The sequence below is a fragment of the Vidua macroura genome, chromosome 3 (genome assembly GCF_024509145.1).
Source record: "Vidua macroura isolate BioBank_ID:100142 chromosome 3, ASM2450914v1, whole genome shotgun sequence".
Lineage (NCBI taxonomy): Eukaryota > Metazoa > Chordata > Aves > Passeriformes > Viduidae > Vidua > Vidua macroura.
In genome coordinates this window covers 3,669,826-3,684,618 of record NC_071573.1, presented here as the reverse complement: position 1 = coordinate 3,684,618, position 14,793 = coordinate 3,669,826, and the positions used below count along the sequence as shown (strand labels likewise).

At 44.4% G+C, this 14,793-nt stretch overlaps 1 long non-coding RNA gene across 2 annotated transcripts; it reads right to left on the bottom strand.

Annotated features, from left to right (window-relative positions):
• Positions 1-7,319: 7,319 nt before the first annotated feature.
• On the bottom strand, positions 7,320-14,631 carry LOC128804560 (uncharacterized). Of its 2 annotated transcripts, XR_008436109.1 has the most exons (4): positions 10,090-10,484; positions 9,830-9,889; positions 9,650-9,728; positions 7,320-8,904 (listed from the first exon to the last, which is right to left on the bottom strand). It is a non-coding gene; the product is annotated as an uncharacterized LOC128804560 (long non-coding RNA). The 2 variants fall into 2 exon arrangements; XR_008436110.1 differs by lacking the exons at positions 9,830-9,889; positions 10,090-10,484 and adding an exon at positions 14,585-14,631.
• Positions 14,632-14,793: the final 162 nt, after the last annotated feature.

The window sequence follows — 14,793 nt, the reverse complement described above, 5'->3', positions numbered from 1 at the left end:
GCACAATCCTGGAGAATCAGCATCTAAATGCTGTGGGAGAGCCTGGGGAGGATTTTCCCCAGGAAGGTGTATGGCTCTGGGATGGGACTCAGGTGTTGGGGAGATCCCCAGGGGGGACCAGGCTTCAGCAGATGAAGCCCCACCACCCTCCCCTGGCACAGACACGGGTCCTGATCCAGCCCTGCATCCACCAGCACTCCTGCAAGTCCTGCTGCTGCCAAGCTGCTGATGTCCCCTGAACGTCTCACCCCCAAAGGTGGACTTGATCCTCCTGGTCTGCTCGTTCTGGGGAGGAGGAGAGAAGCCAGCGGGCACAAAGGTCAAAGGTGCTTTATTTCCATCTCCCTGTGGCCCTCTCGGTGCTTGGCAACACTGCTGTCTGCTCTTTCTTTTGCTTTAGGAAAATGCCTTTCACCTTATCACCACCCTGATACAAACTTCACCTCTCCCAGCGCGGAAGAATGGAAAAACCTCTCGACGGAAAATCTGAGAAGCTCCTTGGCCGCTCTCTGTGGGGAGCAGGCTTTAAAGAGGGTGGTGTTACCCATCTAGAGGGTGACACACGGCCACTGTGCCAAAAGGCAGATCAAAGCCAGAAAACAGCCTCCTCCCTTGTCCTTGTAGCTGCTGAAATTCTGAGTGCAGCTTTGTCATGTTATTCTCAAAGCCACCTAGGTTTTTCTTTGGCACTGAAAAGCACAGACACCTGTGGTTTTCAACATTTCCCTCATGGAAAGGGGGACACGTGCAATGAACTGAGGTTTTTCTCATCTTAGCCCATTTTTGTTGGCCCTTAGACCTCCTAGGAGCAATACCTAAAGTCAAGACGTTTGTGAGACGCAAATACACTCACGTGTGTGTGCCAAACCTTGCTTATTTTTTGTGCTGCTTTGTGGCAGCTTCATGTCCATATGTGGGCAGCCTAGTAAAGCATAGAATGGAAATCACATGAATAACCCCAGAGGAATCAGAAGCACTATTCAATATTTAAAATTAAGCAGGAATTTAGATGCTTTGCTGAATCATGTTCTCATTTGCATTAGAGCATAGACCTCCTGAGCCACCAGGCGTGTCTAGCATGCAATGGTGATATTCCTGGTGATGTTCAAGCACCTTCATAGGATGAGCTTGGCTCCTGCTCTTGGAAGGCTGGAGGAACTAACTCCAGGGCAAATTTCCAGAAGGAATTTTTCTCATCCCATTCCTCTGCACAACCCCAAACAACGGGGCTGTACACAATACAGCCGCTTGGAAAAATGTACTGAAAACTGGAGGGTCCCCTTCGTAACTACTCATCTTTTCCAAAAGACTCCTTTTGCTGCCTGTTGCATGCTTCCATAGGCCTTCAGCTTGCTCTGGGATGTGCTCCCAGGGAGGCTGTCTGCTCTGGATGCTGGCAATCTCCCCAGATCCCCATTTATACACACACTCCCACTCTTATTCCCTCAAGTCTCTGAAACAGCAAAGAGCAGGAGTCAAATATGCCTCCTGAAGCAGCATTTCTAATTGGGCAATTTGTTAACGTAGAAAATGTAGTTTATCATTAATTGTAAAGGTGGAGCTGGTGAGCTCTTTTAAAATCTTTTCTTCCGCCTGGTGTTCAGCAGATGTTTAGGAAAAATCTCAAACAGTCAAGGTCACTGGTGTGTGGGAATACACAAGGAATTTCCATCTCCTGCAATGAATCAAAGCCACCAGGTTTGAGGATGCCATTTTCCATGCACCTACATTCAGCCTTAGATATCTTAAGTCTCTCTGAATATGCCTTTTACCAGCTTTCTTTCATCCAGAGAGCCCAGAATGAAGCAATTGATTAGCTCACTAATTTATCTTCTACTCCCAGCTGCCACTATAACAAACAATAATAAAGACATCTATTTACTGTTCCCCTTTCACTGGAGCCCTTAACATTTCCATTTGCACAGCAAAGATTACAAAGGGCAGAGTTAAGGGTAATTATATGGCTTCTTTCCTGACCTGTGCCACAAGGCTCCCTCCCATTTTTGTTCTTTATCAGCCCTTTCTGAAACTGAAACCTAGGAAGCAGGAAAGTACCTAGAAAGATAGGGAAAAGAGCAAGGAGTGATTTATTCATAAATAGATCTGCAGGAGGCTTCCAAACTGCAGCTTCTCTCTTCAGTGTTTCAGGCATGTCCCACGGTGGCTACTGTAATATCAGAGGAATGCTTACTCCTGCTACTGCTGCTAATCTGGGAGCAGTCACGTGGCTCAGCTGGATTCTCTCTCTCCAAAAATTTGACTTTTAACCTTCCTTTGCTACAGACATGATGTATATTGCTTTGACATGATTCCAAGTAGCAAACATGCAAAACTCTGACCTATAAGCAAAGCAAATGGGAAAGAAAAAAAAATATATTTATGAGAATAAAAGTATGTGAGCCTGCGGGAAGGGGACAGAAAAATCTGCCTGGGTCATTTCTGTTTGCTTTCCCCTAGGAATTACTTTGGGAAAAACAGCAAAATGTTAATCTGGGGAGAAGGAAAAGAAGAAAAGGTGTCCTGAGGTGCAAATAAAAAAAAAAAAATAAAAAAAGAAAAGGAGAGACGGCAGAAAATGTAATTATTTATTCGCGCTCATTTACGTGTCAGATGAAGCTGAAAGCTGCCAGATAGCTTCTTTTCGACAGCTTGGAGTTACTGTTGGGAACAGATCCATGTATGGAAGCGAAAGCAGAAAAGCATAGATAAGCTGAGATCCAGCTATGCAAACCATCTTTAGAGACACTTAAAGGACAAGCGCCCCGGCTCCTTTCTTTCTGGTAAATATAGAGACACTATCATATGAGGGCTTTTTTCCATTCTGCATGGCCCACAACTGCTGAGCCTCGGCTGGGGTAAGTGAAGAGCCACTCAGGCATTTCTGGGGAGCACCTGGGGATTCGGTTGGACTGACATGCTGGGAAAAGCTGTAAATCTGGGGCAGTGGGATGGCTCCAAGAGCTGGATAATGGTTAAGCTCTCTGAGTAGGAAACACGACGTATAACAGCTTTGCCGCTGGAGGGACAGGAACTCTCCAAGTGTCTGAAGGAGGCAAGAGAAAAATGTTGGAAAACAAGAGTTTTATCACTCAAGAAGTGGATTCACAGACTGGGTGACGATAGAGCTTCAGTGGGCAGGATGGATCAGTGGTGGTTGCCAGTGTCAGAGTCTCTCTGTGTTTCTATTCAGAAAAATTCATTTCAAAAGTCAAGGGCTTTTTCTTCCCTGCTCTGTGCTACTTTCGTTTTGAGAAACATGTTTCACTTGGGTTGAGCTGACTGGACATTAGGAAGAGCTCGTTGTAAACGACTGTTGTTTTTCTTGGCACTTGAAGGCAGTTTCCCAATGTTTCTCTGTAGATTTGAGGTTGATTACATCCTGTGCAAGGATTTTTTGGTACAGTTTTAACTGCCATTACAGTGTTGTGAAAGTCAGTTCCAGCGAAAACAGCTGTGTGCTGTTGTGAATATTTCCAAAGTACTGAAGTAATAGGTCTCCTTCAAACTAGCACAGAAATGTGTCAGCTCTGGGAATTGGGCACTGTCACAAAAACACGGTGTAGCCTTGGCAGGGAGGCTTTCTTCACCAAGTGTTTTGTTAAAAAAGAGCACAAAAAAAGCTTTTTATAGCTTTGGCTTCAAATCTGGTTGGTATATGGTGGTACAGTTAAACACAAGGTTTTTCTTTAAATGCTAGTGAATGGCTTTGGGTTAACATTTCATGTGTTTTCAGGTGTTATAATATTGTATTCATAGTCCCACTGCAAAGTTCTAGGTAAAGCGTTGTCATTTTTCAGGTGGTTAATAGACTGGAAAAAAATCATCAGAGCAGGTGAAGTGAAATTATACAGAAAGAACCAAAAATAATATCAGGAGTATGATTGAAATTGTAGGAGATTTCCAGAGATACGAAGGATGATCGTAAAGGGAAATCACTCGACCACAAATGTCATAAACATTTCCATTCATGAATGAAAATGCCTTCCCTTGTCCTTACATAAGAAGAACATAATGGAAGTGTTTGCTTGTAACCCTGTAGTAGAGTCTGCAGTTGAAAGGGCCAATGCCCTCATTTTCCCGTATTTGGCCAGCATCTCCACAGATATTCCCACTTTCCTCAGCTTTCTCCCTCACTGAAATACACATCTTGTCTTTGTCTGGTTTCCTTTGTCTGTGCTAGGCAAACTTTGATTGTTTTGAGAGGTACCTTTTCAACACGTGCCACCTGCCTACAGGAATGCTAGCACAGAAATCAATCTTTAAATAATTGGGGTCAACAGATAGCTTTTAAATTGCTAGAGAGTCACTAACCAATAAACCTTTTAGCTGCTGATGCTATGAAATAACATTTCTGCATTTCGCTCTCACTCAGATTGCTTCCATTTTCTATTGGATATGGTCCTGGTTCATAGGTTGCTGTGAACCTGCTGATATATAAAAATTCTTCCTCAGTTTTTCCTTTTTTTTTCTCCACCCCCCATTTCCCCAGATTGTGAGCTTTCCTTTCCCCAGGAGACACAAAGACCAGCTGATGCGTGTGTGGTCCCCTGAGCAAGGCGTTACCCAGCAGCTGTGCTGGGCAGGCCAGGAAGAGGATGGCAGGATGGAGCTGGGAAAGCTGGGACTTATTTCATTTGCTGTTTCCATTTGGTCCAGGGCCTGGGGCAGTGAGGCCTGGTAGACAAAGCCCTGGTGCCATGAGTCATCTCTTGGTTGCCAGCCCCAAGGCAGACTGCCCTTTGTGCCCCCCCTCCCTCTATCAGGAGCGTTTTCAGGCATTAGTGTTATCACTAATATTTATCACTATTATCGGCGTGCTGGCTGTTGTTAATATTTGCTATTGATTGGCCACGGGTGCCGCTGGGATTTCTTGAGCCCCTTGTGTGCAGCGGGTGGGATCTCACTGAGAGACCCCAGCTGTCAATATGAAGAGCCACATAAGGCATCAGTGATAGTATCACTAACATCTTTTATAAGTGACTAGTCATTATGAGTGCTGCAGTCTCCGCGAGGTCCTCCCACGCTCCATTCTCTGCCAGAGTGCAGGCAGGAGAGGGGGAAGGGGGAGCTCTGCTCTCTCTCACAATCAGCCTCAGCAAGGCTGCCGAGCTCAGTCGGGGCAGCACATACACCCAGAGTGAAGGATCAGGGGCAAAGCTGAGCTCCGTGCCTATTCCTGCTGGCCTTTGGCAAGGGTAAGGCTGTCCTCGCCCCGGTGGCACCTGGAGGGAGCAGGAATGTGTTCTGTGTCTCATGAAAGGAGCCACGGCACACAGGACTTCTGGATGCACCGGCGGCTCGTGCCCCCGAACCTTAGTGGCTTTAAAAAAAACAAAGCCAGACACACTTGGGTTTCAGACAACACATCTGAAGAAAGTCTTTGCACCAGACATCCACAGTTAGTCCCTGAATTCAGACTTTTGTGGGAGAAGGCAAAGCCACCTTTGTGGTTTACAGTGTGCCCAAGAAGAGAGCATCCCCAAAAAGAAACCAGCAAGGAGAGCTACACCCTGAATTCACTCAGTAAGGATTTTGTAAACTGGCTCTGACTTGAAGTAAGCCCACTGCACATTCTCCTCCTCCAGACACCTCAATGTTTTTATGGTTATTCCTGAAGAATGGTGTTTGGACACCATCTCTGCCTTTTCTCTAGGAAGTCAGAAGATTGGAGCAGATTCTGAGGACACGCTGACAGACTGAGCCACTTCTCTGGCCAGATACACATTACTGCCTATGTCCTAGCAAAATGGGCTTTGTGCAATGGCTCTGCCTGCTCCCAGCCTAGAAACCTGCAGACCCATTTGCCAACTGAAATCTGATTTGGCCCAGGAATTGAGGCCTCTTAAAAAAAATCTGAAAATGTCCAGCTCTCTTCTTTGGTTTTCTTGCAAAAACATCATCTTCCTATTCTGACAGGAAGAGGCAACAACATGACAGCTTTAAGTAGTGGTGGTGTTTTCTGACAATTTACAAGTAAAGCAGGGAATTTATAAGTGGACATTCATTCTGGAGTTGATCCTTTGGGGAACTCACTATTATTCTGGTAACATATAGGGGGAAAACAGCAACAATGCTGTTTTTTTAAACCTGGAGGTCTTCAAAATTCTGTTTATTCCTATTTAGGCCTCCAGATATCACTGTTATCTAATCCTAAATGTATTCTTATTGCATGGGGTCACTGCAGGGCAAAGCTTAAGTTTTTTTGATTTCCATTCTTCAATATATTTGGATTTCTCTTATATTTAATGCTTGAACTTCCTCCTGAGTTTGGGATGTTTGTTTTTAAGATCTTTCCCAAATCCATGGAATGCTGAACTCTGGCGTTGCTATCATAAAATGCGGGTTTCTGTTTGTGATGTCTCTAGCTGAGTCTTTTCCAGAGACGTGAGGGAGAGGGAGAGGGAGAGGGAGAGGGAGAGGGAGAGGGAGAGGGAGAGAAGAGAAGAGAAGAGAAGAGAAGAGAAGAGAAGAGAAGAGAAGCATTTCATTCTGGAGGGTTCCACATCACTTTATTTATGGAGAAAGGTGGACATAGGAGAAGGAAAATGCTAACAGAATTGGTATTCTGCAAAATGTGAGTAAAGGTACAGTGGGAAGACTAGTTTGGATTCCACTCAGCTTAACAATGATTAATGACTTATCTCAAAATAACCAAAAAGGATGAATGCTCAGGAACTTCTTCTGCCACAGAGAGCTGTTCAGATATTGATTTTCCCCTGCCAGGCAGGAGATTCAGCATTTGGGTTGCTTTACTCCCCATGGGAATAAAATGCACTGAATAGTATATAAAATCCTTTTCCTGCCATCAGTCCCTCAGGGCTCTCAAGCTCTGCTCAGGATGAGTTTCACCAGAAGTTTTGTCCCTGTGGTATTTCCCAGGTTATCCCACAGACCACAGTGTGCCCTGGAGGTTGCAGACTAATCCTGCATGACACCACCACACATCATTTCCTGCTCTTCCAGAGAGATGTTCTCTCTTTCACTGGAACATCAATTTGGAGTTTTTTGCCCTCTTATATAAGCAAAAGCAGGAAAATAGAGGAAAATGTAAAAATGACAAAACATGGAAAGCGCAGGAATGGGGCCTGCAAAACTATTTCTGCCTTTCTATGTCCCCCCAGGCAAAGGTTTCCTTGAGTCCCTCTTGGAAACAATACTCCCTTGTTGTGGTTTAGGAATGGTGTTCCCCAGTTTAATACAGCCACTAAAATCACTCTGTGCTGCTCCCTCTCCCCTCCAATTGGAGGCACAAAAGGCAAAGATCACGGGTCGAGATAAGAACAATTTACTGGAAACAGCAATAATACCGAATGTCAGAGGAGATAAAGAAAATAAACAATTCACATAGAACCACCCCCCTGATAAGAGCAGTATGTGATGGCACCCCCAGCCACATTTTCTCCATCAGGAGGAACCCCTTCTGCCTGGGACAGTTTCCCTTCCCCCTGCTCCTGGCAGTGATGTGTGAGGGGGTGACAAATAAGCTTCCATGTGCAGCCATGTCCTCTTCTGGCTACTACACCCCTGCAGATACTGAGGCCTCCCAGGCTACAGGGAGATCTCCTGTCTCAACAAGCCTCAGGAAGCAAGGGACAGCACATGAGCTCAGTGGGAGTGGTGAAGGGATCTGGCCCACAGTGACCTGGGCATGGTTTCAGCCTCAGGCAGAGAAGCCTGAGGAGTCATGAAGCATCTGAGGGTCGTGCATGTCCACCTAAGGCATCCCTCACCACCCTCAGGATTTCTGCAGGGGCCTAGGCTTTCATGGACAACTGTATCTCTTGCCCTACAACCCCTTCACACTTCCAAACCCGCTTGGTTTGACACCTGTTTCTAAAAGAGGTTTCTAAACCAGGCATCCAGGCTTTAGTGTGGGAACGGGGATCCCATCCCTTTGAAAGAGCCCCCTCCCAGCATCAGCGTTTGCCACATCCGCACACTGGAGCAAGGAAGCAAATCCAAGGTGATAGCCACTTTCCCAGCCTCTAATTCCCAGCTCGCTGCTTCTGCTGCAGCCTGGCAAGCAGGATAGGAGAATTATCCCGTGTTATTTTTTTGGCTTACGGAAAGGCTCCAGGCGGAGATCTTATGCTTTTGCCCTAGACGCAGCAATAAACTTCTGGATTTGCTGCTGGTGTGCTGAGACTGCCAACATGTACACAATAAAAGTAAAGCCTTCCTGTGGCCACAGACCACAACATGCTAGTGATCCATGGTATTATCCTGTTATTTAGTGAGTCATCCTTGCTGCTGAAAAATACACACAGCCATGTAAGTTGTTAACAATAACACTGGATGTGAGAGACTGGTGTTTGTTTTACTCCAGTGTAACTTATTCCATATGGTCCTTTAAAGCAGGCTAAATGTTACATCGCTTTGGGCTGCCAACTATTATTTCAAGATGAACTCACAGATCTAGAACACAGCTACTTGAAGCAAGGCTCTGAAACCATTCTCTGTCCAGGAAAAAAACGCCCAGTTCGGGAGCAAGGCAGATGTTGTGGGTTGCCCTATCTTCATCTGGATAAGCAGGTCCCCACTTTCATTGAGTGGCCACAACAGTGATGTTTACTGCTGCTCTGCTGCCTGCTATGACATCTTTCAGATGCAAGCCACGTGCACAGGGTGGAAGCCGTATCCTGACCAAGGAGATAAGTTTAACTTCTAGCATTTACCTCTTATGCATGTTTTTCCAAGTTGCTGATGAACCAATTATTTGTGGAATCCTAGTATGGTTTCCAAATCTCCTTGGTAGCCTTAATTCATGAGAAAAATACTGCAGCTGCGAGAGGTGTCCTCACTTCACTCTCTGGCTACGTTACTCAAAGGTTTAACACAACAAGGTCCAGCACCACAGAATCCTTGTGTTCCTGCCACGTTCTGTCCTGGATTTAGCCCACAGCACTGCTTGGAAAACAAACACATTAAAAAGTTTCTCTTGTCACTAGGGGTGTTCCCCAGGCCTCAGTATCTGGGGACAAGTCCTGTTTATTTATTCAGGAAATGGTGGAATCACCATTCCTGAAGGTATTGAAAATACGTGTAGACAGGGCAGGTGGGGGACATGGTTTAGAGGTGGACTTTGGTGTGTTAGGTTAACAGCTGGACTCATGATCCTAGAGGCCTTTTCAACCTAAAACATTCTGTGATCCCACTTTTTTAGCCACTGGCTGAGGAAAAGAGATGCTCCACAGAGCATCTTTCTTGATAACTGAGAGATTTGCCTTTTGGCTTGAGTTGATTTGATCGGAAGTGAAGTTTTGAAAGAAAGGGTAACCAACACTCGGAGTTTTTTAGAGCCTTGCTGATATCCTCACCCTTCCCCTGAAGTGTGACATGTGTCCAGAATAATCTTGGCAAAAGAGTTAATCTTGAAGGTTCTCTGCTGTGAGTGTGTACAAGGACCATGGAGATGTGTATGGGGATCATGTGGAGGAGAATAGCATGTGCAGGATGAGAACCTTTTATTGTCAGAGGAGAGAAATCTTCGTAGCACTTGCCACTGAAAATCTGCTTAGTGGGCAGTGATTTGTCTGTTAAGTTATCAATCATCAGTTAGGATTCAGGACAAATAATGACTATTTTAGAAAAACTACTCAGACCCTTTTCAGATTCTTAAAACCCCCAAAATAAATCACTAAAGACCCACCCGAGGAGCCATAATTTGGTGAGTCATTGCATTTTTAGAGGCCAGGACAAGTCTATATGTGCACCATCTTCACGTGTACCTGGAAAGGGCCTTAAGGTGTTAAAATGCCTGAAGACATACCTCCACAATAATGAACTAAAAAAGTGTTTGACTTTTTACCCTTAATTTCAATGTTCTTACCTTAAAACTGACCAGGAAGACTATTTTGAGCATGCTTTGAGGCACAGACCTAGAAGATTGCTACAAAACAAGACAAGTTTGTAGGCATTACGAGCTGTGCCACTACCGATGTTTTCTAGACATTTTCTGTCCCTGTTGATAAGAACATGCCAAATTTTAACATCTTCCCCTTTGAAACACAGTCTGGTTATCTTGAAACATGCCTTGATGCATGCAGCTTATGGAAAATCACAGAGCAAGTCAAGTTTGAAGGCTCTAACCTTAATAAAGCTGATGTTTTGCCAGCACAGATGCCCTGCCTTCATCCCGAGTTGTAACTTCATTTCTTGCCTTTGGCGTGGATGTCATTTGATGCACGTCCCTTCTTTGGTGGCGGTGTCTTAAGCAGACACTTCACTTCAGCAGGGTCTTGGCCACACAAAGCCATCTGCAGGGAAGCCCTGTGCTGAGTCAGGCTCTTTGGGGAGCTGGGGGTGTGCTGGATGTGGCAGATGCTCGTGACCTGGCTGACTCCAGGGTCAGCCTCACACCCACGTTGCCGTGGTGGTTTTGTACAGGAGGGATTTATGGGAGTGATGTAAAGTTTTTGTCTAGTTGACAGTATCTTTGAACTACTAAAAAGTTGTATACACTTTTGTGAAAAATACATGTTAAAGAAAGAAGAAACCTGGGAATTTTTTCTTTTTTTTTTTCTGCTTGGTAAAGAAGCAAGTTTTGGTTAGGTTAGGTGGAGTGACCCCTGCTGTGGGCACTTGTTGGGTTTTTCTTATTAGTTGCTGAGTAAAGGGAGAGGAGGAGTTATTAGCTTCTTTCTTCAGTGTGTACTGCTGAGTTTTAGTTTAGTTACTGAGATCTTTGTTACTTTTCTTTAGTTGTAACTTTGATCTGTAAGGTACTGAGCCCGGCTGGGGTTAAGTGACTATTTGTGGGCCCTGGGTGAGACATTAACTTTTTTAGTGCTTCAATCTTCTTTTGAGTGAGAGGAAATAATAAAATCTAGGCATGTAGAAGAACAACATAAAAACACTGAAGTCAGTAAAGAAGAAGTCAAGTCACAGATAAGAAGGATGAAGAAATGCCTTCAGTTTTAAGCTAAAATCCTCTCGTAAAAATATGAAGAAAGACTCTTTCCCCCTATAATGCATGAAGGTATAAGGAAATAAAAGTGTTCAAATTATAGATATCAAACAAAGGCCTCCATACTAACGTAAGCAAATATTAAAGTAACTGTAATCCTATGAAAAGTTTGAACAAAGAAAGAGAGAAGAGTAATGAAGATCCTGTACCCCCAAGAAAGAGAAGATGAAGATGGTTTCAGAGATAGATAATGAGAACTTTTATCTTTAAACAGCTCATTTTTAAAACAATACCCCATAAGCTGACATAGCCTATAAACACAGCTATAAGAAAAGCTTACAGAAAATGGGAAGGATTTCATGATTACAAATCTCCCGGGGCAGCTGCTATTTGTGAAAATTAAGAGACACGAAAGAACTGTTTTCTTGTGGAGAAGCCTCCATAACATTAACAAAAGAGACTTCTCTCCCTAAGTAAACTGAAGAAAGACTATCCTAAAAGTAGTAAACTAACTGAATTTTTAGGGTTTGTTTCTTTACATTGTCATTAGGAAAGAAAAAGTTGTAAGGAGAGGAAAAGTGCCCTAAAAGTTTTGTTCTAATTATTATTACTCTTTCCTTTAGTTACTATTAATAAATTTTTTACACCCTTTTAAAATTTTAAGCCTACTTTACCTTCCTCCCAATCCTATCCCACAATAAGAAATGAGTAAGTACATTCTAGTAAGTACACTAACAATTAGCCAACACTAAACCCACCACAGTCGCTCATTTGTCACCTTGCCATAATTAAGCACGCAGCTGACCAAAGGCCCCAGATCAATCCTGGCTGTGTCACTCGCTTTACCTCAGATTTTGGGTTTGCCTCTTTTTTTCTTCCTGGCTTCTGCTTCTTTATGCAGTCCCTCTCCCCCAGACAAGCCAATGATTAAGCTGGTACCCTGCCTTTGTTATCAGCAATGTTTCTCTTTCCTGCCATTTTTCCCGCTGCTGTCTAGTCACTGTAGCTACTGCTCAGACATGGTCAGCTCTTTTTACAATCTGCAGGTTCTGGTGGCTCCTCATGCCTTTATTTCATGTTGTTAGACAGCCATAAGTCAGGGTTAATCAAAGGTATTCTTTTCGTAGAGTCAGAGAATCGCAGCATGGCTTGGGTTAGAAGGGAGTTTAAAGATCATCCAGTTCCAATCCCCCTGCTATGGACAGGGACACCTTCCACAAGACCAGTTGGCTCAGAGGTCATCCAACCTGGCCAGGAACACTTCCAAGGATGGGGCATCCACAGCTTCTCTGGGCAACCTGTTCCAGTGCCTCATCGTCCTCACAGTAAAGATTTTCTTATTAACATCTAATCTAAATATCTTCTCTTTTAGTTTAAAACAACTAGCATTGTTCTATCACTATCTGCCTGTGCAAAAAAAAAAAGGCTCTCTCATGAGCATATTGGCATGTGAATCACTCTCTCTCTTTCATACACTTTTAAAATTAATATTGTTGCTGTTAATTTTCTTATCTGTCTGCTGTTTCCAGTAAATTGTTCTCATCTCAGCCCATGATCTTTGTCTTTTTGTGCCTCCAGTTGGAAAGGGGAGTGGGAGCAGCACGTGGCTTTAGTGGGAGTATTAAACTGGGGAATACCATTACTAAACCACAACAGCCTGGAACAAACCCTGACAGGACAAAACACAAGTGGGATATACCATGGGCTTCAGAGCAGCAATCAGTTCTCTTCGCTGGTGTCCTGTGAGCTGAGTGGCTCATCCACCCAGGAAATTGGCTGCCAGCCTGGAATGAAGGTCGGTCTGCTCCCAGGTTGTGTGAAGTTGGATTGTGTTGCACCTAGACTTTGCTGTGCTCTTCCAGCATGGCCTAATTTCCAAAGTTCTGACTCTTCAACAACACCAAATTTTTGTCCAAAGCCTAAAGGCACATCTTCTTTCCTTTCAGCCTAATCACAACCTCTGTTTTCTCTTTGTGGTGTGCTCGCTGTCTCTGGATTGTTCATCTCTCAGATTTTTCTGGTGAAATGATGTTGAGAACTAGGTCACCTACACTTGATCTGAGGTTTGCTCATCCCGATCTTAAAATCTTTCAGTGATAAAATGCACACTTCTCCCTCTTTACAGACAGCCCAGCTGCCTACACCACTTCTCTCATGGCTGTGGAAAGTTTTTCCTTCAGTGTCACTGCCTATAGTTTAACCCCCTGACTTCTTATCATGTCAACAGGAGGAATGGAAAGCATCCACTCTTTCAGATGTGCAAGGATATATGTCTCCTCTTGACTTGTCAGTTTGCATTCCTGCAATGTTTCCTCTTGAATCATATCTTTGAGACCTCTCACCCCTCTTATTTCTTATGCAGCTGTTGTCTGCTTCCCCAATGCCATTGGTCATAGAAATACAGCTGTTAACTCTGGAATTGACTGATGGCAAATAAAATCCAGGTACTGCTAGCAGCCCTGGCACAATTACCAAAATACCACACTGGTATCTTGAGGTGCAGGGGGCAGAAAGTTTCTGAGAGACTGAGGTGCACGTGGAAGGGTGCTGAATGAAAAGGGAAAGCCTGTATTCCCATCAGGCCTGCAAGACACTGCTCTACCAAACACACAGCTGCCTGCACACCAGCAAACTGCTTCTACAGCCTCAGAACCAAAACAGATTTCAGAGAAGCTGGGTACAGCTTCCCAAAAGAGCAAAAGATTTCCTTAAGGGATTTGGGGATTTCTAACCATGAGGCAAGTGGCAAAGAAGCACCTTCAAACATTTTAAAGCATAATCACGATCCAGAAAGACATGATAGAAACATTCAGCTCAGGGCAGCTTTTAAACAGGCCATGTTTGAAATTCCAAGGGGGAAACAGACTAGCACGTGAGAGCATGGAAATTTGAAAGGAGAATCCAGTCTTACAGATGACGCAGTTTCACATCTCCAAAGTGTCCAGCAAAAACCCCCAAACCCATAACCACTGAGTAATCAGGAAGTTACATCTGGTTTTCTTGTTTCTTTTTTTTTTTTTTTTTTTTTTTTTTTTTTTTTTTTTTTTTTTTTGTAAATTGTCTTTACATGCAGGGCTTCAATTCCTATGTTTAGGGCATGCAGCATTGGTTTCTGCCTCAGCACTGCTGGAGCAGGCAGCACAGAGAGGATAAGAGATTTTGGTTCATACATCTTCAGACAAAAACAGAAGAACTGGAGCAAACTGTGCCCAAACAAGATCTGGTTGTGCACCAGCATGAGTCCCTGGCCAGCAGACTGAACTGTGGGGAAGGAAACTGGGAAAAAACCCTGCTGCTGTCTCAGCTGTCCCAGGGGGCAAGTCAACCAGGAGCAAGGACACAGGATTACTGCAAGGTGCCTTGGGAAGGCCAAGGAGCACGGAAATTCCAGCCACACGGGTTCTTGTGGCCTAAAATTGACTGATAACAGCAGACAACGTGTTCCTCTGTCCCCAGGACTCGAGGACTCATCTCTGGCAGAGCTCTTCTGTGCTGGAGGGACACCTCGCCAGGCAAGGCCACTTGGAGGTGAAACAAAGCAGAGCTGAGGCAGAGGTTGGTAAAGTCAGAGCAGCAAGGAGTCAGGGAACATTTCTGACCACCCTCAAGGACAGCAGGTTAGAGCCACTAGGGAGAAGAAGATTTCCCTTTAGGAGAAATCATTGCACAACCTCTCACCTAACAGGCCTGGCTTTTGCAAGGTGTTCCACCAGCTTTCTTGACCTAGAAGACATAAATAAAATATAAATGAGGTGTTTTGCACAGCTGAGGCCAGTCGCATCTCACTTTTAATAAAAAAGGCCATTTTTCCCAGAATACCCAGCCTTGCTGAAGGCTGGCAAACAGATGATACAGAGGAGGCCAAATTACCCTCACAACCAGGGCCC